This window comes from Puma concolor, chromosome E2, assembly GCF_028749965.1.
Source record: "Puma concolor isolate L17-30 chromosome E2, mPumCon1.1.hap2, whole genome shotgun sequence".
Lineage (NCBI taxonomy): Eukaryota > Metazoa > Chordata > Mammalia > Carnivora > Felidae > Puma > Puma concolor.
Window position 1 is genome coordinate 25,827,781 of NC_141681.1, and position 27,507 is coordinate 25,855,287.

Sequence of the window (27,507 nt, forward strand, 5' to 3'; positions counted from 1 at the left end):
AGAATGGCAGCTAAGTTTTATAGACGGCTATTACTACAGTCATATGGATTATGGTTTCTGCTACTGAACAGTGTAAACTCCATTCAATTCTCTAACCACCAAACTGCACATACACATAATTCCTCACTTGAACATAAGGACAGCAATTAACTTCTTAGTGGAGTTGCTCTATGACTACATAGATCTGGAAGTATCGGATCAGTTAGGATCAAATAGGATCTTTATTCTGAAACATTTACCAACACTATCTGGTACTTGAAACTCTAAACAAAGTTAAATAAAATTTAATAAAATAAATAATATTTCCCCTACAAACTTTAGTGTTTATAAATTCTTCTAGAATATTCTTTGGTTATCTATTTTTTTATTTTAGGGTAGAAAATCTAGGAGAAAAGGTACTTCTTTTCCATCTCTTTCCTTACAGGAAGTTTTGCCACTGTATTTGTGCATCACACACACATACACATGCACACACAAACACACCTCATTCTACTTTTCAGTATCAATAGGATTCTCATTCAACAGAAGCAGAGCAGAATTGGCCACCACAAAATATGCATTTTTGGCAAAATGACTATTTTAGGTTGGTTATTTTTAATAACCAGCAGCAGGCACAGGAAAAACTCCGAAAACAAAGTAAAAGTTATCCTTTGGTGAGACATATTTACATTTATAAAGGAAATCTCCATTTGTAAGAGGCATCTTGTTTGTATCAGGAAGAGGGAGATGACTAAATCAATGGATGACTAAATCAATGAAACTGTTATCAATGGAGAAGGCAGTGACTTAAATCTGCACAAAAATCATACCTTTGGTTACTGTGCTTTGTCTAAAAATCTCCCAGAACTGGCTTCCCGGTCTGGCCCAGCATCATCTTCTTCTGTCTTTAGGTAGAGAGGATATTTAAGGTGATGGCTTAGACCACTGTGGGGAGTTACACAGTTTTCTTGGGTCTCTTCCATGTATGCAGGATGTATACTTGTTACTAAACTTCAGTTTGTTGTTTTCATGTTGATCCATCTTTTATTACAGGGAAGTCTCAGCCAAGAACCTGGAAGGGTAAAGGGAAAATTATTCCCCCCCCTACAACTGATATTCATTAAGTGTTGGCAAAGTGCCAGACGCTTACCTTCTGAGGTTTTTCCAACTATTAAATGAGAAAACATATATGCATTCTCATGCTGATCTAAAAGGTGAAAAACTGAAGTGCAGAGAAATCATGTTGTGGTATCTCCCTTCTACCTATTCAGGCTAATCTACTTTCATCATAATTCATCCCCAATCCTGTTTCTTGCCTCAGCTCCCCCCCACACATGCTCACATACCATATCCACCTGCCCTTCTGACCTACTTGTGTAGTCTCCTGAGAGATCATGAGAAATTGTAAGTGGCTCTTTGTTCTGTCTTAAGTTTCCTGCAGCCTGAAAATCCTCCACTAATTAAGTCTTCATGCCTCAGCTGAAATGCCTGAAAAGGTTCCACTTCTGTGAAGGTCTCTCTGACTGACATAGGCAAGTTTTAGTTCTCCATTTCCCTATGATATTCTTCCCTGTCAAAGTTCTCTTCTTATAGAAGTTTTTGTAACTATTATTGTCCTCCTTAGTAGACCAAACCTCTTAAAATCAAGGACATATCATGATATGTAATCAATGCATATTATAAATGAATAAACGATATGCCCAGGGTCACAGTAGTATAAGTCAAGCTTGCATCTTTTTGCAGTGTTTTGTTGTTGTTGTTTTAATAACCATATCACAGTGACCTTGATATAGCATTCTTACATTGACTTCTTCCTTTTCAACTGTTGTTTTCTCTCCACTAAAAGGGACCTGCTGTTAGGAGAAGAAAGAGCCCCTGGTCTCATAATAATTCTTCACATGCTGGAGGAGCTTGTGATAAGGTCCTGGATCACATGTAATGTTGTTGACCTTTACTGACTCTATTCTGAACACCCACAGGAATTGTCTATAAAATTAGAGCAACTCAGAATAGAATTCTGTTCATTTAGTTCCAATGTACATTTTGAGAGGTTAGTAGTAGTAGTAGTATTTAATTTGTCATTTTCTTGCTTTCCTTCTAAATAACGATTGCTTACCTGTGTTAGTGCATAAATAAATAGAGTTATTAAAGGGTAAAATGACATCTCCTTCTGCTTCTTGCCTAAGCACTAATAAATCCTACACTACAGCTTTAAATTTATTCTTTTGTTTTGATATTATTAGGAGACATAAATTGGGATCATTGATAAGCTCACAATTATTCTTTATTCAGTGTTCATATCTTGATAACTATATATTTGGGTAAATCAGGTTACACCTGACCAGGGTATAAACTTATGACCCATGATGGGTCAATGACTCGTCCTAGCTACAAAGATTGGTCAAACTATTGCCATGAAACTAGTCAGAGGAGTCATGCCCCATTCTCCTTGGGTAGAAAAGGCTCTCTACAGTAGCGCAAAATGCTCCTCTCTCTACATTTGCATTGGATAGAAACTAAACATAAAAATTGGGAAAGAGTGTGAGGAGAAAAGAGAGAAAGAAATAAGAGAATGACAAAGTTGTTATTTTGGCATGCCTAATGTCCCATCCCCACCCTTTCTTAGGTAATGCTGAAATAAACAACACAATCCCCCGTTCTGGTCATAGTGGCAGAAACCAAACTCCATATAGCACTTTACTATGCAGAGCATGGTCTTTGGACCAGGAACACTGACATCATGGGGAGGTCTCTCTGGAAGAGCTTCTGCTCTGTCTCCACTTAGAACGGGCTAAACCAAAACCTGCATTGAAAAGAAAATCCCTAGGTGTTTTATATGCTCGAGAAAGATCAGAAGCAAGGACACAGCTGCATTTGTTCCCTGCTCTCTGCGTTACATTCACACTGGCCTTTTCTTCAGACTTCCACAACCAGTTCCAACCACAGGTCTTTTGCGTATACTATTTTCCCTGCCTTGAAAACTCTTTTCTGTTCCTTTTCATCTGGCTAACTCATCATTAAACTTTACATCTCAATTTAAGTGTCATTTTGCACAGGCCTCTTTCTGAGCACGTGAAGGTCCCTATTATATGTGTTCATGCTATAGGAACCTTTCAAGTACATGTAATGCATATTAAACTTCATGATTGGGGGGGGAGAATACGCATTTTGGCATATTGACTTGTTTTGAATTAAAGTTACTTAAGAAACAGCCAGTGCAGGGGCGCCTGGGTGGCGCAGTCGGTTAAGCGTCCGACTTCAGCCAGGTCACGATCTCACGGTCCGTGAGTTCGAGCCCCGCGTCAGGCTCTGGGCTGATGGCTCGGAGCCTGGAGCCTGTTTCCGATTCTGTGTCTCCCTCTCTCTCTGCCCCTCCCCCGTTCATGCTCTGTCTCTCTCTGTCCCAAAAATAAATAAACGTTGAAAAAAAAAAAAGTGGTACAGGTGATTGCCCTTATGCCTCAGAATATCTTTGAACTCTCCCTAAATCCCCTACAGTTTGTTCACCTAAAGTGAGAAAATTAGAAACAAACAGATGCCAGATGGAAAATAAAAGTCCCACCTTGAAAATTCATGAACATGAGAGAACTTTTTTGTAAAGTACCTTCTTTTCTTTAATCAGAAAGGCTGTCAAATATCCTGCTGCTGAATGGGTAGCTTGGCAGATTCAAGTATATCCATTATCAAGTGACGACACTTCTGTTTGGACGCCAAGTTCTTTGGCTGCAGAAAAAATAAAATACAATGGATCAAAGTAAGACCGCAGTGGCTGATCACTTCTGACCAACTGGCAAGTAGGACATCCTCAGCAAGTGGGAACCCAGGTAATCATCTGATATATGTTCCATCTGTGGTAGGCTTCTCAGGTACAGAATGAGTACAATTTATCAAAATAAACTTTATGGAATTTCTATTTGGGGTGCAGTGCAGTCCTTATGATTGGAAGATTTTCATCAGCAGATCAATGTAGGGAAGAGGTCATGGAAGTTTAAAGCAATCATTATTCTGGCATGCCTTGGCATAAAGCGGATGCAAAGGGATGAAGGTCCTTTTTGTTATTTGTTTACTTATTTAGTTAGTTATTTCTTCAGCTCATCTGAACAACTCCTGTACTGGTAAACTTACCAACTGGCCCTGCACCCTCACAATTCACCACCTCTTATGAACTATTCCTAAGCATCCCTTTATTTATTAGAGCCGATATGCCAGATGATTGCTCCTTGCCCACCTTAGATCCCCATTTCCTGAAGCGTTTACTGCTGTCCTAGCTTCTGAACTGCTGTTGTGTATCACAGTCATAGCCCTGTGTTTTGTTTCTTGTGAACTTAGATTTGTGCCACTAATAGTGTTCTCAAAATCTTTGTTTAGGCGTGGCTAAATTTCTGCCACTTTTTGATTACTTTGTGCACACAGGATATCACACACTGCTAGATGCTAGACGATAAAACACAGTTCTTGCTCAAGGGCTTGTAATTAAATTGTATTTAATAAACACCGTTATATAATTCTAATACAGTGAGATATTTCTGTGGAGACACAGATTGCCCCTGGATATGTTAAAGACCTCAGAGACCCATACCCAACCCAGGACCCTGCCTGGGCACTAGTCTCCTTTCTCTGGGTTTGTCTCCATTCCATTGCTCTTAAACTTTCAAACTACCCATTAGGTCCATCTGTGTCTTCCCTTACTACCCTTTGCTGACCTCTACTCATATATTTCCAGAAAAGAAAATTACAAAGTTCTGCTCTGTTTGTAACTCCCACCAGACATTAAATATCTTGATGGAAGTGACTGTTCTCAATTCATCTTTATAACCCTGGTATCCAACCGTGAGTCTTCCATTCAGAGGTGCTCAGTAAATGTTGAACTCACTGGCTCATTTGATAAATGCAAAACAAGCTTTGAGTGTCACTTTCTTCAAATGGAACTCAAGATAGGATTAACTTTGTCATCCCTCAGAAATGAAGCCATTTCTAACATGCCTTCAGTGAGGGAGAAGAGGAAAAAAAAAAATCATTTTGCAAATTACAATAACTTGACAGCTGCCTGCTAAACAATAGCACATTAATTTCCAACATTCTACACATGGCTGAGTGGAAGATCCCTTAATCCCAGGTCCCATTTTATGTTTGCCTCATTGTCTCTGTCCTCTCACTGTATCACTTGCAGAAATCACCAGTGGCTGTGCACTCTCTTAAACCTTATTATTGCCAGAGAAGTCCTAGACGAGGTTAATGTAGATCTGCTTCCCAGAGGTATGTTAAAACGGATTTAAGTTCTTTATTTTGAGTGATTGACTTTGAGAAATCCCCGTCTTTTATCAGTTAGTACCAGAGAAACAGAACTTTTCAGGAGTGACAGTAACTAACCACATATTCTTGGGTTCTACAGGAATTATACCTTTTAAAGGGATTGAGATTAATTTGGCCATTTATGAGGAGCCATAATCAGATGACCCTGTGTGTTGGGGCCAATGAGACAGTGTGTCAGGTGTTTAATTTACTGGCTCCTAAAAGACCTGTGTTTGGGGAACTTTTCTGAGCAAATTCTCCAAGCTTTAGACATGCCACTGTGATTCTTTTGTTCTTGGCTTACTGCTTCCAACAAAGGGAAGGGAGAGTCTAGAAGGGGCTCTTTACTTTTCAAAAAAACCAAACTGTGTTATCTTATTTTTGAAAACCTAATAATTTGCTTAGGAAAACTAAAGATGCCTTTCAAATACAGAATATGAGTGGCACAAAATACAGTCTAATAGAGAAAAGGAATGGTAATTGCAATGGAGCCAGCATTTTGGTGAGTTAAGTGTTGCTCAATATGTTCATTCTCATTTCATAATAAATTAAGGGATTTGGATAATACATATCTTTTGCTATACAAATCTATTTTTATTTATTTGTTTATTTTGGCTCTTCCAAAAAATTCGGATATCAACAGGAATTTCAGAAACCACTGTCAGAGCATACCAGGAGATCTGTTTCTAGGAATGATGATGTAGACGGGGAAGTTACAGGCCAGAAAGGACATTCTGATAGCACACTCCACACAAAAGCTAAATGATACCTGAAAGTCCTTAGAAAAGTCTCCTCTTGGGGACTAATTAAGCATCAGCACACAACTGATTTCAAGAAGCACAGCATGACATGGAGGTGGAAAAATGAATACTGAGCCATGCTCCTTACCAGGCCATTCACTGAGATGCTACAACTTTCCTAATTCTATTAAGGTCACAGTTCATCAATACTCAAAATAATAAGGAAAGGTACAAGAAATTTTTTTTATCATTCATTTGAGTACTGTATGAAATGAAACAAGAAGGAGTAAGATCAGTCAAAATGTGACCATTCCTGTAAAAGAAAACAACAAAAATTATAAAATGGAAGGAGGAAATAATGATCAAGATCCCCCTTTCGTGTGCATCTACTAGTTGATAAAGTTGTTGCTTGTAACACGTACTTCAAAAGTATATAGGGGCGTCTGGGTGGCCCAGTCGGTTAAGGACTGACTGTTGGTTTCGGCTCAGGTCACGATGTCACAGTTTCATGTGTTCGAGCCCCACACAGGGCTCTGCAAAGGCAGCGCAGAACCTTCTTGGGATTCTCTCTGTCCCCCTCTCTCTGCCTGTCCTCCACTTGTGCTGTCTCTCTCTCTCTCTCAAGATAAATAAACACATATGTAATTACATATATGTGTATATGTATTGTGTACATATGTGCATATATGTGTATATATTTGGAAATTATATCTAAGTCTATAGTATATATAATTAGTATATATATATGTATCTGTGTGTATATATATATATATATATATATATATATATATATAGTTTCAAGGGGCTCAAATATGACAGGAAATAGGGTTACACATGTGCTTCTATGCATTCCCCTCTATGGTTCATGGTCTGACCTCTGTCTACTTCAGCTTTCTCAGACTCAAAGGTCACTCTCCAAAAACGAACCTTTCTAAGTGAAAATCAGAGCCATATGCAGCCTTTAGGGTCATAGGGAAACACTTTGAATCCCAGCTGTGTAGTAGTCTATCTTATTGTGGTTCCTCTCTCAGAATAGGCCTCGCTTATCCTTCTGGCAGATCTCCACTCATGTTTCATGAATGAAAAAAAAAAAAAAGCCACCTATTTTTGATGCCACAACATCACCAACTCCTTCAGCCCATCAAGGACCATATTCTCAGGGCTTCACTTGTGTCTCTTTCATTCTGCTACACAAAGCATTATACACAAAGAGTTCATTATACCTCTGAAACTATGCATTTTCCCAGCATCTTCACCTCTGCGGACAAGGAGACACCGGAGGGCAGGCGACATACATCTTGGGCTTTACCTCCCAAGTACCTAGAACTACATTCTAGATGCAGATTGTAGATTCTAGAATGTAGTCACATTCTGCAAATATTTACTCTGGGAATGGGTTATGGGCCATGGGGCTTTTATTTTCGGATTCTTATAACTACTCTTCTATTGTGAGCACCATCTCGTCACATTTTAGTTAACATCTTCCTACTCACAGGCATGGACTTTTACCAAGAAACTATAGATAATGTTGTAGCAGTGATCTGTGGGAGCCTATAAATTCTGTGCCCACATAATCCCTCAGAGTTACCCTTCAAAGATATTGTATAGGTTTAATGCTTCATCTCTGACATTACTGGATTGAATCCAGAAAAAGAAAATAAAGAAAACTGTGTCTCCTCCAGGGTAGTGCACAGGCTCGTTTGTATCTAGAAATACTCACCCAGTCTTTTGTTGTTGTTGTTTTTTTTTCTCTAATGGATAGTTATCCACCTCAACAGTTTAGACTATGCTCAGTTTTCTTAATAATTGCACAATCCAATCTCCTGAATAAATAGCAAACATTTCTATCATGTTGAATAGGTAGACTCTATTGCAGGTCATATCAAAACGGAAACATTTTTAGAGCTCTTTTGGTAAAGTCAAAAGTCTGAACAATGTTTTAGTTTCTCTTAAGCTTCGTTTTTCTCTCCCATAACATAATAACCCAATTAAATAACATATATGTAAAATTGCTAATTGTTTGGCACATAATGGATGTTCAATAAATGCTGAATTCTTTGTTATAATTGTTTAGTCTTTTGTCCACATATCCTTTCATGCATTTATTCTTTCATCCACATACTCATTCATCTAACAATTCCACTATTCCACCACCCTCCATCTTTCAATTCATGTATACATGGAGTACCTTTTATGTTACGAGTGACTATACTAAGTGCTGAGGATATAACAATGAAACCTGGTTGCTGCCCTTAAGATCCCAGCCCAGTGGGATTCTATGATTCACAAATAAAACACAGCTCTTGTTATGAGAGAGAAATTAATGAAATGCTATCATGTTCAAAGGAGAGTAGCTGTCAGGTATGATAAGCATTTGATACATTTAAGTCTATGCTTTCCAGTCCTTGAACCAAACAGTGCTAAGCACTTTACCCAAGTTATTCCTCACAACATCACAAAATTATACTTATTTTAAAGGTAAAGATTCTGAAGCTTACCTAAGTAAGCCATGTGGTCAAAGTCAAGTTACAAATAGTATATCTTGGGCTTGACCCCAAAATTTGTTCTCAAAACTACTCTGCTAATGCCATTATGGGTAGGGGGCTTCAAGGCAGATGTGAACAATGTTATGGTCTAAAAGTGAGGGCAAGCAGAATTGCACTCTCCAGTTGCATATCTATATTGTCCAGAATACAGAGAAAAAAGAACTGGGATACATAATGATTAATTACAGCCTCTTCATACTAGAAAAACACCTAACTTCCTGAGAACAGTGATTAGACAACTGAACAGCAGGTACAATGAGGCAGACTAAGGGATCATAGCTCATAATATCCATTATATATATATATACACACACACACACACACACACACACACACACACACACACATATATATATATAATACATATATATACATATATATATATACATATACATATGTATATAATACATGCATATAATGTGCAAGGTTGGCCCTTGTGCTAATGATGGATATTTCACTGTACGTGAAACATATCCTAATTATGTTTTGTTGAAAGAAGCAAATTCAGGTGAACAATGCTTTTTGGTTTTTGTTGTTCTTTGGGCATGGGCAATAATTTCTGTGGTGTGTAATGAGAAAGAACAATGTGCTCAACATTGTTTCAGCTAGCATCACTTTGGGCACTTTTCTCAAATGAAAACAATTGATTTCTCTATGTCTTTTATTTTAATTAAAAGTTATGATTTGGCTTTCTTTCCTTCCTTCCTCCCTTCCTTTCTTCCTCCTTACTTTACAATTCTGTCCAACAGCCATCAGATGGGATTGAATAAGCTTAGGAGGGTCAGAGCCTGCGTGCGTGCAAGGGATACTCATTTGGAGGTGAGTAGTGCACAAGCATGGAGGGGGAATGAGTGGCCACAGTGGCCTGGCACAGGGATGCGAAATTCAGATGGGTAGGGGAGGAATTTGCGCAGGAGTGTTGTGAGTGAGAGCTGAAGCCCATGCAGGGTGTTGGAGCACAAAAAGCGTGAAGAAGACCCACAGACACCACTTTAATCAGGTGATCGACATTCTTACCTTCAAAATTGGGACAAGTTGTAACTATAGCCCCTGACTGGAGTCAACGACAAGAACACGGCAATATTTCTGTCACATGCATGCCCGTGAATCTAATCATGGGGAAATATCAGATAAACCCAAACTGAGGGAGATTCTATAAAACAACCGACTTATCATCTTCAAAAGTGACAAGGTCATGAAAGCCAAACCAAGAATGAGGAATTCTACAAATTGAAGGAGACTCAACAGACATGACAACAAAATACAATGTATAATCTTGGACTGAATCCCTTTACTATAAAGACATTACTGGCACTAGAAGTTAAACTTAAACAGAGTCTTGAATCAGAAAACAGGTATCAATTTTTCTTTTCCAATATTAATAGTTGTATTGTAATAAGGGAAGAGAGTGTCTAGGTTGTAGATATCATTTGGTAAGGCTTTCAGGGGTGGTAACGCATCATATCAACAGCTTTACCTCAAGAAAAAGAAACTGTGCTATTCTTACAGTGTTTGGGTAAGTTGTAAATAGCTTCATAATAATAACAAAAAAGTTTTAATCTGTCATTAAGCTGAGCATTTAAAGTTGAATCTCTAAAGTGTCCTAGGACTCTTGGTTCAAATTCAAGTCCATCCATGACTAGCTGTGTGATACTGATAAGTAATGTAGCCTCCATACATATGTATGATGGGGATAATGTTGTTTTGCACCAAGAATAAAATACCACACAGTTTTCACACGAGGATTAAGTTCTTTTGTGCATGAAAAGCGATTAGAAGAATGTTTGACATCGAAGAACCAAATCACTTTAGCTTTCATCATTATGTTTCATCATTATGTTACTGAATGCCTCAATTCTAGGACCTCATAATACATAAGGTACATAATACATAAGCTGGGATTTGCAGTCATAGAAACCTGGTGTCAAAGGATCACTAATTAACTAGGTGGCCCAGAGAAAGTTTCTTAACTTTGAAAGTTTCTTTAGCTTCCTTGTTTTCTGGCACCTTCTGTGATCTCTCCCTGAGCTATAACTCATCTTTGCTTACTATGTCCAATCTATACTGGCCTCTGTCAGTTCCTCAAAAACATCAAGTTGTTTCCAGCTCTAGAGAAGAATGCGTTGTCTTCTCCCTTCCTGGAAAACAGCTTTGCCCTTTTCCTGGACAAGTTGCTTCTAGTACTTCCGAGTCCTCCTTATAAAATGAAGCCCTCATAGTCTCTGATCATTAAGCAATTCGCTTTCATCGTCTCAATTTTTATAGCACTTACTGAAATTCATATTTTTTTTTAATTTTTTTTTTCAACGTTTATTTATTTTTGGGACAGAGAGAGACAGAGCATGAACGGGGGAGGGGCAGAGAGAGAGGGAGACACAGAATCGGAAACAGGCTCCAGGCTCTGAGCCATCAGCCCAGAGCCCGACGCGGGGCTCGAACTCACGGACCGCGAGATCGTGACCTGGCTGAAGTCGGACGCTCAACCGACTGCGCCACCCAGGCGCCCCATGAAATTCATATTTTTTACACTTCTATTGCCTGCATCCTACCCTAGACAAAAATATCTTTGAGATCAGAGTTTAGGTCTGTTGATTTCTGTTGTATTCACCATTGTGTACCCAGGATATAGTACAGAGCCCAATATATAGTATGTTTTTTCCCCAAATCACTGTACAAGGAGTTGACACGCAAAAGAGCGGAGCACTGCACCAGGCACTGGGGATTCATTGTATCAACTCTGCAGCACTCCTACAAGGCTGAAAGCAAAACGAGTACCTGGTACACCACTACTGTGAATACAATCTTGCTCCTTATCCCAGGCAAAAGTAAAAAGTGCCAGTAGATCTTGACAATTCTCAAATAAAAACTAATTATTTTCAGGTATTAAACATCCAGGCAATTGAGTAAAGCAGCCTCACCCAAATATGTAAGGAGACCATGCTGAATGCAAATTTCCAGGTCCCGCTAAGAAATGAACGATTACTTCAGAAGAAAATAATTGCTTTGGCACTAAATGCAGCTGTTATTTATGTCACATTATTTATAAGACTGATGTGCATAATATTCTTCCAGTTCTACTATAAATTAAAACAATCCAGGAACATACTATCTACAGACACTTGTGAGAAGATATGCTTACACTTGCTATGCTGCTGATTCTAATAAGAACAGGGTCTTTTCTCAGAGAAAAAAAAAGACATTTCAGGTTTAAAATGAATAGGGGCACCTGCGTGGCTCCATTGGTTGAGTGTCAGACTCTTGATCTCGGCTCAGGTCATGATCTCACAGTTTGTGAGTTTGAGCCCCACATCGGGCTCTGTGCTGACAGTGCAGAGCCTGCTTGGGATTTTCTCTCTCCTCTCTCTCTCTCTCTCTACCCCTCTATTGCTCATACCGTAGCATACGGACACCCTTGCTAACTCTTTCTCACTCTCTCAAAATAAATAACTCTCAAAATAAATTCTCTCAAAATGAATAAACTTAAAAAAAAAAAGGACAAATAACCTCATCATTGTCACACTGGAGTGATGGCCAATCAGTGGCCAAGTTATGCCGTACGAAAATTTCTTCATGATTTTAAGCCACTTACTTTTAGTCACTTGACCTTAGATGAGAGAATCATACAAAGAACTATAAATGGACATTACAACCAGAAAACATGGCTCAAACTCCAGCCTCTTCTGTATTAGCTCTAGAACTTGGGGCATATTATTTACCCAAATAAGCTGCATCTTCCCCATCTATAAAATGGTAATAATAATAGTATTTACCTTGTAAAGTTGTTTTAGGGATTAAATGAGATAATGTGTGTAACACAGCCCAATGACGCCTATCTTAGTCTGTTCAGGCTGCTATAACAAAACACTGAAGACTGGGTAGCTCACAAACAACAGAAACGTCTTTCTCACAGTTTTGGAGGCTAGAAGTTTGAGATCAAGGCACCTGCATGGTTAGGTTCTGGTGAAGGCCTTCTTCCGGATGGCACACGCCTACTTCTTACTGTGTCCTCACATCATGGAAGGAATAGGGAACTCTGTGACACCTCTCTTCTAAGAGCAGAAATCCCAAACATGATGGCTCCCACCTTCATAACCTAATTACCTTCCAAAGGCCTCACCTCCAAATATTACCAGCTTGGGAATTAAGATTTCAACATAGGAGTTGGGGGGAGGGGGAGACACAAACTTTCAGACTTCAGCAATGGCCATATAGAGAACATGTGACAAGTGAGCATGATGACAATGAAGGTTTTGGATGAAACCATTTAACCCCTCCTTAATGAGTCCAGAGGTAGGGTTTTTAACAGCAGCTAATGACAGCAGTTTCAACGCACTGGCTTATTATTTAGTATTAAGAGGAAGGAATAGAGCTTGATATTACTTCGTGACCATGATCCAGAACATAGTGAAAATGGAAGCAAGATGAAGAAGATGTTAGGGGCTCGGATACCATCTCAGGTTCACCCTGTCACGGATGAGATCTTGCTAGCGGGGGCTGGAGTGGCTGAGACACCTCACCTAAAAAGACCCTGTGACAGGCGCTTGATGTGCGGATAGAAATGGCACACAGTATCCCTGTCTATCAGGTTTCATTGTTGGCTCCATATTACCAAGGAGGGAACTGAAACGTAGAGAGTTTCAGCAATTTACCTACAAAAACCTAGAGCCCTTTCAATGATGAACATGAGGAACTGTTCAATAGCTTCTTCTCTGATAAAACCAACAGGGAAACTTGATTTCTATTCCTCTTCTGGCAGAGGCTAGTGATGCTGGCAGGGATTATCAGCTTTTAAGTGAGTCTAATGGTGTGCTTGCATGAAACAAGGGGTCTCTGAGTGGAAATGTCTTCTTGCGGTATCCTATAAAACAGAGAACTAAAATAACCTGAAGCACAAGCGTCTGTCTTCATGTCTCATCAGAGCCTTGGCCAGACCTCACTCAACCAGCCAGAATCTAGACCCACGTCCGTCCACTATCTATGCTTCACTGCCACCCTTGCCTCTGGCCCCTTTAGAGGTGCACAGACACTGTTTTACTTCTAAAGAAACTCATTCTCTTTTTTTTTTTTTTTCCAACATTTATTTATTTTTGGGACAGAGAGAGACAGAGCATGAACGGGCGAGGGGCAGAGAGAGAGGGAGACACAGAATCGGAAACAGGCTCCAGGCTCTGAGCCATCAGCCCAGAGCCCGACGCGGGGCTCGAACTCACAGACCGCGAGATCGTGACCTGGCTGAAGTCGGACGCTTAACCGACTGCGCCACCCAGGCGCCCCTCATTCTCTCTTTTTATGATGGAAATTTCTTGAAATAAGGACTAGAATATTGAATACCTATGTGTCAGCCACCATGCTACATGCTTTAGATACACTATCTCTAACTCTGGAAATGCAAATTGTTATCCACATCTTATAGAAGTAAAGTGCGTTGCCCAATGCCATGGAGCTGTAAGAATGAAACCATAGGGTTAATTAAGTCTGTCTGACTTCAAACCCATGCTTAATCAACTATAGCACAATACAGACAGATTTATAATTGTCCTAGTACTTTCTACTACTATTATTATATCCATTTTTAAGCTTATTTATTTATTTTGAGCGAGAAAGAGTGTGTGAGCAAGAGTGTGAGTAGGGAAGGGGAAAAGAGAGGGGAAGAGAGAGAATCCCAAGCAGGCTCTGTGCTCTCAGTGCAGAGCCCAATGTGGGACTTGAACTCACAAACTGTGAGATCATGAACTGAGCTGAAGTCGGACGCTTAACTGACTGAGCCACCCAGGGGCCCCTTTACTACTACTGTTATTAGTATTAGAGCAATTAAAATCTGATAAATATTTTGGGGATTCACGGTGAATCATTATTTTGTTAATCTAATGGCACCTTAGATTTATATTATGCAATATAACTTACACATGCCTTTTAGCTGATTTACTTCCTTGGTCCTCACACCAGTCTTGTGTTTTTCACATATAACCTCCTCTTCCCCCAACACTTCAAGGACCATCCAGATGCAGTTAGATACTGGGAACTGAAGTTGTTGCTGTTTAGCACTATTATTTACCTTGTATCAGGGCATTGGCTGATGGGATTACTAAAAGATTCAACCTAAGGAGGCCTGAGGTAAAGAAGTAGAAAAGCTTATACATATTCTTTCTTTCCTTTGTTAAGTTACTATTTCCCATAGCTGAATATCAATTAAGATCCCATATTAAAATCTAATTGAAATCTCTGAGCTAGCATTTGGAGTTTCCCTCACTTAAAGGGATTTTATGCTGGGGCACCTGGGTGGCGCAGTCGGTTAAGCGTCCGACTTCAGCCAGGTCACGATCTCGCGGTCCGTGAGTTCGAGCCCCGCGTCGGGCTCTGGGCTAATGGCTCAGAGCCTGGAGCCTGTTTCCGATTCTGTGTCTCCCTCTCTCTCTGCCCCTCCCCTGTTCATGCTCTGTCTCTCTCTGTCCCAAAAATAAATAAACGTTGAAAAAAAAAATTTAAAAAAATAAAGGGATTTTATGCCAATTTTGGGAAACTGGCTTGTCCAGCTACTGATAGATGTTAAGTTGTAGCTTTCTACTAGCCTATTCAACTTCCCTGTTACCTTCCTAATGTTAAAAACAAACAAACAAACAAACAAACAAACAAACAAAAAACCTAAAAAAGAGAGAGAGAGAGGGAAGCAAACCATAGAGACTCTTAACGATAGAGAACAAACTGAGGGTTGCTGGAGGGGAGTTGGGTGGGAAATGGGCTACATGGGTGATGGGTATTAAGGAGGGCACTTATGGTGAGCACTGGGTGTTATATGTGAGTGACGAATCAATAAATTTTACTCCTGAAACCAATACTACACTATATGTTATCTAACCAGAATTTAAATAAAAATTTTGGGGAAAAAAAATCTACCTTTTCTTGTAACCAGGCAAAAACATTTTTACATGCATTAGATCGGAAATGATCAACAGATTCCAGGCACAGTCTCAGAACTGAGTTCTATCATAGGGGAGAGATCAGCTTGTCTGGTGAGAGAGCAAAACAGAATGTGTGAAAGAAAGAAGAAATGAAGGGAGACGTGTGACTCCAGAGATCATGAGGTATGCACATACATTACTTGGAGAATTTCAAATTTAAAAATACATAACTATTACCTAACATAAAATGCCCATGATTATATGGTTCAAATCACCCACCTTTACCCTTTGCTACTCTTAATTTTTTAAATGATGGCTTAATGAAAGAAATGCAAACATTTGAATTGCTCAATAATGAGAATAAAACTGGCACCCATTATCTGGATTCTTCTGTGGCATCGAGATGCTAATGAACAGTCAGTGTTCACAAAAGCCTCACCTTAGTATAATGAGAGATTAGTAAACTAGATTGCATTGCCCCTTGAAATTGTGCATTTGAATCATCTCTCCCTACAATGAAGCTCTTTCCAAATGACACATTCTATAGCAGGCCAATAACTCATTTCTGCTTCCCTGAAGGTTTCTCTCCCTATCTCTGAACCCAAAATGCATTACTCATAAATATTAACATTTTGTTAGTGTGGGATCTTAGGCCAATTTGAATTGTTGAGATTGGAATGTGATTTGACTTGAAAAGAGTAATGAAGTTATTGTGAGTCCAAGGATAAGGATGAGTTTTGCAGAAGAAAACAGTGCATAAAATAAGTGACAACCTTTGGCTTCTTTAATTAAACTTCAAATAAGGAAAATCACAATGAAGATATTAGGTCCATTTTTACAGGCTTAAAATTGGATAGTGAACCTTCAAGCTCCTTTATTTTCCCTCCTCCATAAACCATGAGAACAGCCTTTTTAAAATAAAAGAATGCTTAACACATACTAGCTGTTACTATTAATATTTCTATATGGATCGTTTCCTGACATCTTCATAAAAATTTAGCTGGATGATTATTGTTATTATTCTCCCTGAGACTTACTGTCCTGTTACTTAACTTCCCTACAAGCTGTAGAGGCGATATTTGAACCCAGAACCGTTGAAATCCGAAGCCTGGGATCAGAACTACTAAATGTATACACTGCTTAAAGTGGATGTGGTGTGGGTGAGAACAGGGCAAGGATGAGATTGCTCTGTCCCGTGCTTTGTAAAGGTCTTCCTTGCTGTTTAGAGGATCATTTTGAATTCACATTTCTCCCAGCTTAATGATGGCACACATCATTAGGCTCAAATAGGTAAACTTAAACTATTTTTACATGCTTTTTGGCAAAATAAGATTCTGTATTAGACACCTTCAAGGCGGTATTTGTGAGCAGTGCACATTTGATATCTCTAAATGTATCTATATTGATGGGCTCTTTGACTACTTAATGTTTTAAGGTAATTAAACCACAAAAACTCATTGGAATAATGTTTAGGGCTGACTTAAACCCTTAAAAGCCATTAGCAGTTAACTGCCAAGTTGCTCTGAGTCTCTGTTTGCATGAAATTGAATCATATTTGAAAGGTTTTCTGGCTAGTGGCAAGATTCATAAAACCCCGACAGCTTTACATCCTTCATCACAAACCGGGAAATCAGAGGGAGGGGAAGCAGTACTTAATTTTTCATCAAATCTTTCTCTAGAATCTTCAACTAATTAACCCCATTTTGCCTTCATATGGTAAAATTGCAAATATTCGTTTGCCATTTGTTTCATTCAATCCAAATCAAAGAGCCTCGGTGCTACACCTATAGGGATTGGTACAGGGGACGGAGAGATTAAATAAAGCATTGGCCCTGCCCTCAAGCAGCTTTAGAGTCAAGAGATACCTGCAGATGAATACACCGAATAAAAACGTTTAGTGTTGTGGTGAACACACCGACAGAGTTATGCACAGAGCAAAAAGGGAGGATTGTGAGTGGTGTCAAGGAAAGCTAATAGGAGTTGCCAGGCAGAAAAAGTGGCAGTCTTTCAGATCGAAACAAACAAACAAAACAATCAAAAACACACAGGGAAAAAAGTAGTGGTCGTTTTCACTCAATTTAAGATTGCAGACAGAGTCCCTCACACACACACACACACACACACACACACACACACACACACACAAGTAAGTATATGACTTTTGAACACCTGGCATTCTGATAAAGATTATGAGACCACTGACTGACCTGGCTCACCCATGACCCTCTGTGGGCCTGAAAATGCTTTTGGCACTCAAGACTGTGGCATGCTCACAACCCTATTCTCCCGGCCCCAACCCATGTCCACTGCCAGGGCTGCTGGTGCAAACCCTTCCACCTGTCTTCCCTCTCTGTGTCTGCAAAGCTCTCTCTAAGCATGGACACTCCCACAGCCTCTTCTCTGATCACCGCATACTCCAAAGAGCCAGGAGAGGCTGAGAGTTCTGAGTTCCCTGTTCAGATAGAGATGGTAAAGCCCATTTAGATTTCAAACAGATTCTCCATCATTTCAGCTGTAAGATAGGGTAATATAGCAAAGAGCATAACTACCATTCATGGTACCAGTTCAATGGGAAAGCATATTCATTTCAATCAATGTGGTCAGAACTTCGTATATATAATATAAGGAACTGAGGTGTGGGTGAAAGCATGTATGTCTGGACTGAAATACAGGTTCCCCTAAATTGTTTCATATTTCTCTCAGAGACTTAGTTGGTGTGTATTCATCTGTAAAGTAGTGATATTAATGTTTACTTCCTGTGGCTATTAAGTGGATTAATAAGGTAATGTATACATAATACCTCTAATACAAGCAATGCTTATAAGAGCTTCACAGTAAATACTTCTTTTAGTTAATACTCTGGGTTATTAGGAGATGGTCCAAACGATTTGATGGCTTCCCTTTGTATACAGAAAAAAAAAAGTGACCAAAATCTATCACACGGCTCTCATTTTCTACCTAGAAAGTTCTGATGACCATGTGACTACATACTCCTTCCTCAAATATATGTTACAGCTCATCAAAGGTGGATGAACTAAACTTTCTTGAACATGTGACTGCATCTACTCTCATTCCGTCCCCCATAATTCTGTTAAGAAATACTGAAGAAAGCACTGGACAAGTTGTTTTGCCATTAGTGCTATTGCACTTAACCAAGATGTCAGGCCAAGGTCCTTTGGTTGTTGTTTTGTTCTATGACTGCTTCCCATCTGCCAACAGTCTATGATAGAAGACTGTCGTTTTTATTTTACTATTTCTTTTTACTAACTTCCTCAAGTCTTTGCTCCTCAAGGAAGTAAATAAATTCTTTGTGAATTCCAAGAACCTTTTTAAAGTATGTTCCAGGGATATTCCTGGGGCCCTTCAAGGTTAAACAGGGCCACCTTGGTTGCCCAACCCCACAGCCCTCATTGACATTTTATATTTTAGGATAATGTTACCCATGTGGAATACAGTTCCAGTAGCCCACCATCAAAATTAAGTAGCAAATTACCCCTTAACCTGCATTATGTGACCTTTTTAATTACCTAAAGAATCCTCACCATAATATACAATCATCAACTTTATGTATTGATTTACCATCGGGTTCTCATCCAGAATGTAAGTTCTTTGAAATTATTCATGTGGTCAATATTGTCTAACATTTAAATTCTTACTATGTTCTAGCTACTGTGCTAGGAAGAACGGCTAAATAAATAATTGGAGAATGTATGACCGAGGATTAAATGGAATTATACATTTAAAATACTTTTTAAACTCCAAAATTCCATGAAATACCACATTTTTGTTAGTGCACAAAATGGCTCCCAACGGTTGTCAACTGCACAATGTCTCTCAAACTTACATACAGCCACTATGCCTACCACCACTGTACCCCAGCTGCTATTTATTGAATATTTATTTATGCTTACCAATTTATAGACATTATCCCATTAACCCTCATACAATCTATGACAAATGGTTATTATCTCCTCCCTCCTTTCCATTTTACAGGTAGAAAAACAGGTGCATAGAACCTAAGATATTTTAAAGGGAGAAGTAGTGGAAACACCTCTAGAAGAAATTATCAGCTCATGAAAATTTCTCTATTCAGAGTTTTGATTCTGTCTTTAGGTAACAGAACAACATTGAATGTTACTTTTTTTTTTAAGTATTCTCAGACTATGTGAAAGACAAAGACAAAAGGAATGCAAACACACACACACACACACACACACACACACACACACACACACATACATTCACGTGGTGTTCAGGACCACAAATTTTAGCACATGATCATCTACAGCAGGATTCAGCAAACTATAGCTTGTGGACCAAATCTAGCTTTCTGCCTACTTTTATAAATATAGAATATAGATAGTCTTTCACAATTGTTTGCATTGTCTATAGCTGCTTTGTGGCTACCACAGCAGAGCTGAGAACTTTCAACAGAGACCTTAGGGTCTGCAAAGGCTAAAACATTCACTATCTGGCCCTTTAAGGAAAAAGGTTGCCATGCTCAGTTCAGAGGATACAATTGCCAGAACTTACTGGTCAAGTAGAAGCAATAAATAACATGGATTGAGCATACTTCAAAAACTCAAATTCTTACTGCGGCCGAACAGGAAATATCAATAAGTGAGGTGGAGGAGGTATGAAATGATAAAGAACAGTAGGGGCTAGCAAAAGAAGAAAGTAGACTTGAATTAAAGGGGGCAGTACTTGTCAGCCAAAGCCAATTGTTGCCAAATCTACTAATTTTTCCACCACAAAAAAATGACAATTTTTATATTTTTCTAAACTGTTCTGATTGTTTTTTTTTAATTTTGTGGTTAAAGAAAATACAACCGTATATGAGTACAGCCAATCAATGGCCAATTTGAAATCTCTAGTCTAAAGAGAACTGTAGATTATTGGCTTGTTTAATTAGGTGGTGCTGATGCTTTCACTAAATGCAATTATGTCTGTTGAGGAAATTCCAAGTATTTGCCGTGTATTCTCCAAATGTGTAAAAACAACAACTACTACTACTATTTCTGCTACTACCAACAGCAATAACAAGCATGATTTGAGAGTAGTTTTCTACTTTCTTAAGAGGTGAGCAGGGCATGGGAAGAAACACTTAGCTGAAGTTGTAATATGCTGATATTTTTGGAGTCATGAGAAGAACAATGTTTTTCTAGACATAAATCAGAAAAAAAAATGCCTAAAATGGAGAGCAAGGAAAGCCCAGGTTTTCAGCAAAAATAGTTGGCCAGAAAAAAGTGTGGGGGTGTGTGGAAGGAGTTCAATCTGAAAAGCTGGCCGTAAGGGAGAAAGTCAAAAGAAAAATAAGCAATTAAGAAATAAGACAAGAATAAGGCAAAGAAATGGAGAGGATAAAGAAATGGCAGGACACGGTAAATCTGAAACCATTATAGTACCCAAAGCTACGGGCTGGCAGGAATATTGCCAGGCATCCTTCAAAAAGAAAATATATTTTTTTTCAATGAATAACTGACAACTAAGACTTCAAAATGTCCAGCTGGAAGTGCAAATAAATAACAAGGCCTTGCTAACCTATGGTACTTTATTGGTAAATTTTTTATTAGAATTAAAATGCAGCTAGTATCAGGTAGGAAAGAAGCTTTCCAAATGAAGAATCTGCTTAGTAATAATCAGATCAGGTGTTTGAAAACAATTAAATCTTCATGGATTCTTTAAAGGATTCACATAAACACACACACAAACACACACACACACACACACACACACGTGCATGCACACACACACAGACACACACCATACATAAATACATACATATACATATCTACATACACATGTAGTTATTATTTTTGAGAGAGAGATTGAGAGAGGAGAAATACAGTCACTATGGTGCATGCAAGGGGTACATAAGCAAAGAAGAACATTCTGGTTGAAATGCAACCTTCTCCATGAACATTTATTGAGTCCAACTCTACCCATGGAGAAGTAGAGAATTTAGTGTACTTTATAAATGGCTTTAAAAAGGAAAATGAAATAATGTTGGCCAACCACTTTTTTTTAATCAAATTTTAAAAATGTTCATGCTAATTGCAAATGCAACCTGCCAAATGAAGCCAAGCTGCTATGGCAGTACTAGATATTTCAGTTTTCACCTTGGGGTTGATGAATGGTACGAACCCTCAGAATAATGTTGCTGGCATTATGTCCCTATATTCATAATTGGACTTTCATCTAGCAAGATGGCTAATATTTTTGCAATTGGTGTTTTTTTTTTTTTTTTCTAACTGAAGTGGTAGCTAATCTTATCCCAAATTGAACTTAGGCAGGTGACTCCTACCAGACAGCAGGCATGCTTTTACTCCTGGACATGATATCCACAAACACTAATGATACATCTGTTTTCTCCTTAATTCATTTGAATGGAACCCAAATTTGTATAAAGCCACAAATGCAATGAAAATGTTTAAAATGTAAATTGTTTTAATAAAGTTTGAATGTAATTCTCACAGCTAAGACGGATTTAAATAAACATGTTACTGACAGACTTTGCCTAAGCACAATTTCATTGCATTTTAATTTGGGATACCACAAAATCTGGAAAGACCATTACTTCAGTTCTTGCATATCAAGGTTGAACATATCAAGATTATTACCTTCATAAACTGGGTTTTAAAATATTTTGATAACAAAGGTCTTAACCATGTATTGTAAAATTTGGCCAAGTAATAAGTTTCAAAAATTCTTTTCCATTAATGCATTTTCCCCCAGTGTGACATCTTTCAAGAGAAGAAAATCCTATCATCACCACTAAATCCTTCTTAAAGTTCTCATTGATCATAGCCTTAGAACAAGATTATAAAAAATAGTCCTACACTGAGATAATGTGTAAGAGATTTTGGAAAATCTCAACACTCCATTTTAGATTAAATCTAGCTGGTTTTCAAGCTCGTGTTCCAATCCATTGATAAAGATGGATTATCAGTGTTCGCCTCTTAATTAACGACAGACAATACCTATTGCTTCTTATAGTTGTAGCACAAATACCATAACCTTTCCATTCTGTATTAAAAATCCCATATTTGATCTATTCGTCATTTAAGTGAATAATCCAACTATTGTGCCTTTAAAGAATCAGGTATTGACTTAGGAAGGAGCAATCTACCTTGGAGTAAGATTGTGTTTTTATCATGATTGGATTTAAAACACTGCTACTATTCCCACTAGTTCAAAACTAATGAAAGAGAATAGTTGAATTTTGAGTCAGCTTTTGATGGTAATAATGGACATATAATTTTGTTTAATTAAATTGTTTTTCAATTTGGAAAACAAGAAGCCAATTAGGAAGATTTCATGCTTTACTCCAAAATTATATAAGTAGTTCTGGATCAGAAGTGTTAATGATGGCAAATCTTCAAAGATACTTTTTTTGTTGTTGTTATGTTGCAATATGTTGGTATCCATGAGCCAAAAATCAAAGCAATATTTACTCTTTGATAAAACAATATTTGTTCTTAGATCAAAGAATAATTTACACATGGAATAACCATTTAGCACCACTATGATCTCACACTGAAATATAAGAAACACTGTGCTAATCCACATTATAGCCAGCATTTGATAACTCTAGAATCATAAAATGAAAGCAATTAATAGAGTTGTCTGTTATAACCCTGTCTTTTTTCAGTTTAGCAAAAGAAAAGAGAGAGAGAGAGAGAGAGAGAGAGGGAGAAAATGAGACACCCAAGAATAAATGAATTGTTCAAAGATCATGTTAACTGGGGATGGAAATCCAGATGTTGGGAAATTGTGTTTGTTAGAAGCAGAGTCAGTGTGAGGAAAATATTGGGAGCGGGAGCCTGGATGCACTATGAGACCTCAGTTCAGGTTTAACAAAGAATGCAGGATGCAAAGAATGCCTAGAAGAAGTCTCAGACTGCAGTACTGTTGTAACACAGTTTCACCAAACCCAGTAATTCCTAGAGCCAAGGCATGGATCCTCCTGTCAGAGGGTCCCACGTCTCCCAGCAAGCAGCCTGCTTTAGTGTCTGCCAGTCTCCTGGGCTTGGAGAAGCCAGTGGGAAGCCCAGTTCCATGTGCAAAAACTGTGAGGGAACTTCAGGGTGCAGGACTTGGGTATGATTCCTGCAGTTGGAGTTCTGAGAACAGCATCTTCATGGCCGCCACATTCCCTAACTTACTGAACACTACTTTTCTCGTACATCTTTTAATTTTTTTTTACGTTTATTTATTTTTGATAGACAGAGCACAAGTGGGGGATGCGCAGAGAGAGAGGGAGACACAGAATCCAAAGCAGGCTCCAGGCTCTGTCGGCACAGAGCCCAATGCGGGGCTCGAACTCACAAACCGTAAGATCATTACCTGAGCCAAAGCCGGATGCTTAACCGACTGAGCCACCCAGGTGCCCCAACTTTTCTCATACATCTAAAGATTGTCCTCTGACATTCTCCACCCATGCTGGCAATGCTTCCTGCCTTCTAGAGAGAGATTTTATTTTACAGTGGGTGATGATTCACTGTTGCAGAGAAACAAGGGCCACGTTGTTAGGAGACCTTCCTAAAATGAAGCAAATAGAGCAGCAGATTTAGGTGCTAGTGATGGTGATAATAAACAGGAACTGTGATCATTAGCAAGTATCTTCTATTCACTAGTTACGCTAACAGCCATTTTGTGTGAACTGACTTGAAAGCTCACATTAGTTAATAATAATTCCGCAGGGGGTTGTTTTTTCTCCATTTTAAAACGATAGTGCCAACCCAGGCTCTTTGCAAGGTCGCTCAGTCAGTCAGTGTCGAGTTGCTTACCTTCTCTAAATCTGACTTCCTAGTCTGCAAAATAAGATAATAAAACTACTCTCAAGCAGATATTATGAGGATTGTATCAATGATACAATAACTTGGCCTAGACACCTACTATATCTGCCAGCTGCTTTTACACACGTCTCACTCCCTATTTCCTGTTAGATTACTATGCTGTAGCTCCTTTTCCTCACTCAGTGTGTTCTGAGCATCTACCTTGCAAAAGCTCCCCCCCCCCCCCCCCCCCCCCGCCGTAAGTCTCGGCTATTCGTGGATAAGTCTACCGTTTTCTCTGACTAGAGAGCAGTACCACAGCCCAGCAGTGAAGACGATACATTTTGGAGTTGTGGAGTCAGAAAGTCAACTTTATCCAATTTCCCTCTTTTTAACCTCTAATTAACCTCCTTCTAATTGACACAAGCTAGCTGTGAATTTTTTGACTTAACTTTTCAAGCCTCAGTTTCCTCTTTTCATATAAAAAGGCCAATAATCCTAATTTTGTAAGGTTCTGAGAAGTAAAAACAGCCAATTTATGCAAAATGCCTGAATGGCAGGAAAGTGGGAACTATTCCTGTAATTATTATTATTATATTTTTTTTTTAAAGATTTTTTTTTTCAACGTTTATTTATTTTTGGGACAGAGAGAGACAGAGCATGAACGGGGGAGGGGCAGAGAGAGAGGGAGACACAGAATCGGAAACAGGCTCCAGGCTCCGAGCCATCAGCCCAGAGCCCGACGCGGGGCTCGAACTCACGGACCGCGAGACCGTGACCTGGCTGAAGCCGGACGCTTAACCGACTGCGCCACCCAGGCGCCCCTATTATTATATTTTTTAAAAATACAGTATAAAATGGTAATTCTCTGGTTCATAGTCTACAACTAACTTTGAATTCTAGCCTTTTCCTTTTTGTCTCTTTCTGGTCATGATAAATATGAGCATGCTGGTCAAGAAAGTCACTAGAGAGACAGGACCTACTCAAAGGCTAATTCACCAAAATAACTAGAAACTATCCTCAAAACCTGTCTTACTCATTGCAGGGTTAATGTAACGTTTCCTAACTGTAAAGGGTCAGACTCCTACTTTGGAAAAATTAAAATACTTCCTGGAAATAAATTTTAACAAAAACATCCAAGGTTAATACATTCCATGAAAGCATGGATGAAAGAAAATGATGGTCCAGAGTCATAAAGTCCACAAATTCAACCCATAATATGGTTGGTTTCTGCAAATTTCTCCTATTGTGGAATAAGAAGAACAGTATCAATTTATTTAGAAGGTGGACCATTGACTGCTTCATAGATGCTGTGTGTGTGTGTGTGTGTGTGTGTGTGTGTGTAAGAGAGAGAGACAGAGAGAGAGAGAGACACAGAGACAGAGACAGAGAGGCAGAGAGAAAAATCAAATAGGTTTACATTTTAAAAGTTGACAGCTACTCTATTTGCTTTTACATAAAAGCATCACATTTTGAATAGCTAAATAGAAATATAAGGGAACCAAGGCCTAAGTAGAAAATGCACAACCATAAACCCATTTACTTTCCTTCCTAGACCCAATTTCAACAGCATATAATAAGAATATATATTGAAATGAGATATGATGCCCCAAATTACTCCAGCTTTTGAGGGAGCCTTCCACTGATTCCGGTATGAATTCATGCAATTTAAGAAATATGTTCCCTATGACTATAGCTCCTACTCCACCCTACTTGTCTAATATACTCTCTCTGTATCCCTTGATTATTTTCATTATAGCACTAATCATAAACTCTACTCATTTTATTTTTAATCTAATTTTTCTTATATGTTCTTTACTAAAATGTATGCTCCAGGACGTCAGAAGCCATGCATTCTTTTTTACTCTAAATGCCTACAGCCTAGCAGAGGCTCCACACCTAGGAGATAGTCAAACACTTTCTGAGAAGGAAGGGAGAAGGAGAGATAATAGGCAATAGGGGCTGATGGCAGGAAGGAAAAGAAAGCTACAGAAGAGAGAGGAAAGCAAAGAGAGGGATAAAAAAAATGGAAGAAGCAGAGAAAAGGAAAAGGTGAATATCTCAGAGAATATCTCTTCTCTCATGTGTTGAGAGACTTAACTATTTCCTTACGGGGCCCCATTACTACTTGCTTTATCATTTTCTAACAATCCAAGCTTTCTCTCTTCATCCTGCCATCCTATCGCAATGGCCTGTCAAGTCTCACTGTGGAAACTATCATTTCTCTGTGTCTTACCAATTCCAGGCTGTTATGGTAGCAAGGTTTACCAAAGGTTTGCTGTGGTAGAGGGACATTCTTAAAGGCAAACAAACCCATTTATTGAACCTAAGATTTCTCTGGTCCCACAAACTGATGGACGGTTCCCACACAGAATTTCTCCGTGGGAACGGTAATTATTTTCCACCTTGCCCATCGCCTCACATTTCTTTACTCTCCTTGTTCCCAGGAAATGCCACCTCACCCTAGTCTAGTTTGTCATGCACAGTAATTTTGATCTCCTTCTTCCTAGTCCTGCTTCTGTATTCATTTTTCTTCCTGCTCCAAAGTTATTGCTTACTTACTCGTAATTTATTTATACCTTGCCTCATTCCACAAAGGATTTGTTGTACTACAGGATCACCTGCAATAAAAAAAAAAAAAGAAAGAAAAGAAAACGTAAGTACAATATGAACACAGGATTATGATTAATCCAGTTCTATTCAACTGGAGTCAAAAACAGGAACAGATCAAATGAGTTAAAATAAGAGATGAGGGCCAGGAAAGGTATATGTTAGAATGTGAACTCTAGACCTGGCCTGGGTGGTGAACAAAACACCAAAAAAGATACTTACCATGAGTCTTTGGACTCTTGATTCATGTACATAGTTGGCCTTGAGCCCCAGGCAGTGAAAATTTAAAGGGAAACATGGCTAGTTTCATAATTTTTAAAAATTTTTCCACATGCAGTAAACATACTAGCTTCTTGGGGAGAAGTGAAGCTTTGCTAACACTTAACTCTAAAATAACATTTCATGTGCACAGATAGTGAGGCATAATAAATGGAGGGCAGAGAAATTAGCTCAGAAAGAGGACTTCAGGTCTGAACTAGTAAACTCGTCTATGAATGAGCGCGTGAAGAGCTAATGGAAAGTATAAAGGGCTGGTAGGTATGAGATGGGTGAATGGGCAGGAAATGAGTGTCTTGTGGACACAGGTACTTGAAGGAGTTTGAGTGAGAAGGCATCTTGCTCCTTCTGATCCTTCCCGGCCCCCACCTTCCCCAAGCTTCAGCCT

At 38.8% G+C, this 27,507-nt stretch overlaps 1 long non-coding RNA gene across 1 annotated transcript; it reads right to left on the reverse strand.

Annotated features, from left to right (window-relative positions):
* Positions 1 to 318: 318 nt before the first annotated feature.
* On the reverse strand, positions 319 to 26,857 carry LOC147573432 (uncharacterized). Its single transcript, XR_015244515.1, has 3 exons — positions 26,813 to 26,857; positions 3,584 to 3,702; positions 319 to 1,051 (listed from the first exon to the last, which is right to left on the reverse strand). It is a non-coding gene; the product is annotated as an uncharacterized LOC147573432 (long non-coding RNA).
* Positions 26,858 to 27,507: the final 650 nt, after the last annotated feature.